This window comes from Pongo abelii, chromosome 21 (assembly GCF_028885655.2).
Source record: "Pongo abelii isolate AG06213 chromosome 21, NHGRI_mPonAbe1-v2.0_pri, whole genome shotgun sequence".
Lineage (NCBI taxonomy): Eukaryota > Metazoa > Chordata > Mammalia > Primates > Hominidae > Pongo > Pongo abelii.
Genome location: NC_072006.2, coordinates 41,783,701 through 41,788,419, shown reverse-complemented (window position 1 = coordinate 41,788,419; position 4,719 = coordinate 41,783,701). Strand labels below are relative to the sequence as shown.

General features: G+C 48.1%; 1 long non-coding RNA gene across 1 annotated transcript; it reads left to right on the top strand.

Moving 5' to 3' along the window:
• The first annotated feature begins 526 nt into the window (after window positions 1-526).
• Window positions 527-4,357, top strand: LOC103889666 (uncharacterized). Its single transcript, XR_654035.2, has 3 exons — window positions 527-817; window positions 1,453-1,562; window positions 4,216-4,357. It is a non-coding gene; the product is annotated as an uncharacterized LOC103889666 (long non-coding RNA).
• Window positions 4,358-4,719: the final 362 nt, after the last annotated feature.

The window sequence follows — 4,719 nt, the reverse complement described above, 5'->3', positions numbered from 1 at the left end:
TGGCAGGCTTTGCAAACAGAGGGAATAGCAGGTGCAAAGACTCGGAGGCATGAACAGGCACAGCATGATGAGAAGACTGGAGCCAATAAGGCATGGCTAAAGCAAAGAGTGAGTGGTAGGAGCTGTACTGCAGATGTGGACAGGAGGAAAGCCATGAAGAGCCTTGAATGCCAGCCTAGGGAGCTTCAACTTCTCTCTGAAAGCTACGGAGAGCCACTGAGTGTTTTAAGTAAGGGAGGGACAAAGTCATATTTGGACAACCTGAGCTCTTAGTCCCTATGAAGGCCTTGGCAATCAGGTCCAGATGTTTCATTAAATGGATGGTAAAACTGAGACCCCATATGGAGAAGGACTTTCCTGGTGCCTAGAGTGAGGCTTCAGCAGGTCCAAGGTCAGAATCCTGGGCTTGGCCCAACCATCTCTCTTCTAGTATTCCTGGGCTTGGGTGAAGGCAGAAAAGACCCAGATCCAGGGACCCCACTGGAGCAAAGAACTGAGTGCTGCACACAGAACAGCCAGAAAAATCCCCGTGGTAAACAACAAGCAGCATTTAATTAACTTGCAAGTCTGTGGGTCAGCTGGGTTGGCTTGGCTGGGGTAGCTCAGCTCTCCCCCGTCTTCCTCCCAGGACCAGCAGGCTAGGATGGGCATGTTCTTGTGGCAGTAGCTGAGGCACAAGCAGGCAAGTCCAACCACAGAAGTGCTTATCAAGCCCCTGCTTGATGCACCTCTGCTCTCATCCCATTGGCCAGAGCAAGTCCCATGGCTATGCAATGTCCACTCTAGTCGCAGTGGGAGCGCACTGCAAAGTAACATGGTAAAGAATGGGAACATACAATTGGGGGCATGCTGGGGAGGAAGTAAGGAGCTGGATTCATCTTCATAGCTACCACAGGTGCTCTTTAGAGGCTTCCCGTGCCTCCAAGCCCCCTTTCTGCCCTCAGACGTCCATTTGTCACCCTAGCCATGGCCCCCAAGAAGGGGTGGGAAAAAAGGCCACCAGCATTTCCTGAGCACGCACACCAAGCACCGTGCTACGTGCTCTGCAAGCCCATGTTCCTGAATACAATGTCTTCCCAGCCTCTCCTGCCATGCCTCTCTCCCCCTTGCCTGCCCCTCTCTGGCTGGACTGCTAACACCAACATTCAAAGCTCCCTGTGTGCTTCCCACCTCAGGACCTTTGCTCATGCTGTGCCCTCTGACCTCTGAAGAGAGACATTCCCCTCTCTCTTCACCCCCTCCAAGGCAAACTCCTTCATATCTCCTCTAAAATACCTTCCCTGGCCACCCTGTCTCAGTATCTTTTTATTCTTCACCACGGAAGCTCTTGTTTGTTGTCTTCATAGCTCTTATCACTGTCTGCACTGGTGCATTCATGTATTTGTTTGATTCATGTCTCTCTCTAAAAACTGTAAGTACCATAAGGGAGCATATCTCTCAGAACTTGTGCAGGGCCTTCCACACTGTAGACATTTAGTAAATATTCGTCAGAGGGAAGGAAGAGAAAGAGAGGGAGTGAAGAAGGAAGAAAGGGAAGGAGAGAGGGAAGGAGAGATGATGAGGTAAGAGTTCTTCATGCCCATTTTACAGATGAAAAGAGTTTCAAATGCATAGTCTCTTATCCATAGGCCCACAGTCACACCATTAGGAAGCTGCAATGTAAACTTAAGCCTAAGAGACCCCTCTCTACTCTCCCCTCTAGACCACGAATTATAAAAAATGATCTTAACCATACAAAATATAGTCAATCAGCCGGGTGCGGTGGCTCTCGCCTGTAATCTCAACACTTTGGGAGGCCAAGGTGGGTGGATCACAGGTCAGGAGTTCAAGATCAGACTGACCAGCATGGTGAAACCCCGTCTCTACTAAATATGCAAAAATTAGCCGGGCATGGTGGTGTGCGCCTGTAATCCCAGCTACTCAGGAGGCTGAGGCAGGAGAATCATTTGAACCCGGGAGGCGGAGGTTGCAGTGAGCCAAGATCACGCCACTGCACTCCAGCCTGGGTGACAGACCATCTCAAAAACAAAACAAAACAAAACAAAAAAACAAACAAAAAAATATATATAGAGAGAGAAAGTCAATCAGGCCAGGCACAGTGGCTCATGCCTGTAATCCCAGCACTTTGGGAGGCCAAAAGTGCTGGGATTCCAGGAGTTTGAGAGCAGCCTGGGCAACATAGTGAGACCTCATCTGTACAAAAAAAATTTTTTTAATTAGCCAGGCGTGGCGGCATGCACCTGTAGTACTGGCTACTCAGGACGCTGAGGTGGGAGGATCGCTTGAGCCTGGAAGGGAAAGGTTGCAATGAGTCTGCCTGGGTGACAGAAAGACTCTATCTAAGAACAAGAAAATAGAGTTAATCACATAACAAATGCTCGTCTGCCCAGCACACAGCTTAAGTACTAGAACATTATGAGGAACATAATGTTATCAGGAGGGCTCCTGATCTCCCCTCCTGGACCTCATTCCTCCTTCCCTGCCTCCACAGAAGTGGCTATCACCCAAAATCAGCTGTTCATCATTTTCTGTGACCCTCGGCATGCCCCATGCTTATTCTCACCTCAGTACCTTTGTTCATGCTGCCTGGTGCACCCTCCCTTCCCTTCCTCAAATCCTACCCATTATTCAAGACCCCTCTCCAGTCCCACCTCCTCCATGACACCTTCTCTGATTGAACCAGCCTGAGGTCATTTCTCCAGGACAGTTCATTCTCATCTGCGCATTGAGATAAGTAAAAATTGGGCTTGTTCAAATGCTTGTCACTGGTAAGTTGAGGCTGAAGTCACTGCCTTAGTCTGAACTGTGATCTGCACAACTAACAGCTTGCTCGAATGTTCCATGTGGACATTTTGCAGCAAGTCTCAAACCAAATGCCCCATCAGCCCTCAAAGCCCGTTGCTTTCCCTGTTTTCTGGGCTCTTGGGGATCAGCCCCGCTACCCACCCTGCTACTAAGCCCAAAGCCTGACTCCTCAACACACCCTCCCCACCAGTCAAGATACCATTCATCCCACTCATCCCTGCACTTCTGTCTCCTACTTCCTCTCTCCCACCATGTCCGATGCCCTAGTCCAGCTACCATCCTGTCTCTCCTACACGACAAAAACCACCTCGGTGGTCTCCCCGCTTCCACTCTCACACTCTTACAATCCATTTTCCAGACATCAGCCAAATAATCTTTTAAGAATACAAACGTTATGTTAAGTGAAACAAGCCAGAAACAGAAAATTAAACACCATGTGTTATCACTCATGTGTGGAAGCTAAAAAATGCTAATCTCATAGAAGTAAAAAGTAGAACACAGGCTAGCAGAGGCTGGGCAGGGTTAAGGGGGTGGGGATAGGGAAAGTTTTGTTAAAGGATACAAAATTACAGCTAGATACCAGGAACAAATTCTAGTGTTCTACACCACGGTAGGATGACTAGGGTTAACAATAATATATTAGTTTCAAATAACTGCAAGAAGGATATTGAATGTTCCCAGCACAAAGAAATGATAAATATTTGAGATGACGGATATGCTAATTACTCTGATCTGATTGCTATACATTATATGTATCAAAACATCACTAATGCCCCATAAATATGCACAATTACTATGTGTCAGTTTAAAAACATTGTTTAAAGGATACAAACCAGATCATGTTGCACCTGGTTAAACCCCTATGCTGGCTTCCTAGTGCTCTTAGAAAGAAACCAAACTCCTTATCATGGCCTGTGAGGTCCGGCATGGTCTGGGCTCTGCTCATCGTTTGGCCTTATTTATTGATTTATTTTTGTAGAGACAGGGTCTCGCTGTGTTGCCCAGGCTGGTCTCAAACTCCTGGCCTCACGCAATCCTCCTGTCTTGGCCTCCCAAGTAGCTGGGAGTACAGACATGAACCACTGCACCCAACACATGGCCTCATCTTCTTCACCACTCCTCCTTGCCCTGCTCACATGTGCCCTGAACCCCCAACCCCCCACGCCCAGTAGACCTCGGCCACCTATGTCCCCTGCCTGGACCACTCTCTCTGGCTCTTTGCCTAGGTATCTCCTACCACCTCCACCACTAGGTCTCCACTCAAAAGTTATCTTCTCAGGTCAATGCAAGTCAAACTCCCTTTATTATGTGCTAAAAGCCCAAGGGACCTCTTCTGTAAGGCACTTAACATTGTTGAAATTTGACACTTCTTTGTGTGATTCTTGGATTAATGTCTATCTTTTCCTCTAGGATGTGAATCCCATGAGGGCAGGGACTGTGTGTTGTTCACTGCTATATCCTAAGATCTCCATCCAGCAGCCAGTAGCAGGCTCAAAACTATTTGTTAAATCAATGAATGAATAGAACTGCAGTAAATATGTGTGCAGAGGCACACCACGTGAGGATCACAAGATTATGGAGGGGCAATTGGCAGGAATGGGGTACTGATTAGATGGGGAGGGGGAGCTGGCTCCCATTACCCTCAATGTTTGCTCAGTCTCCTGTATGCAAACAATACCCCAACCATGATGACCATGACCATGGCCCCCCTACATCCGTGGTCTCCAGCCAGGCTGCCGCCTTCTTGGTCCTGCTGCCTCCTCAGTCCCTGGCAATGCTGGCACCTCCAAGAGAGGGGAAGGAAAGGGAAACGAGAAAGGGAGAGGAGAGGGGAGAAGAGGATAAGAGGAAGAAGAGGAAGAATCTTCCATTCTCTCTCTTTTTTATTATTTTGAGATGGGGTCTCACTCTGTT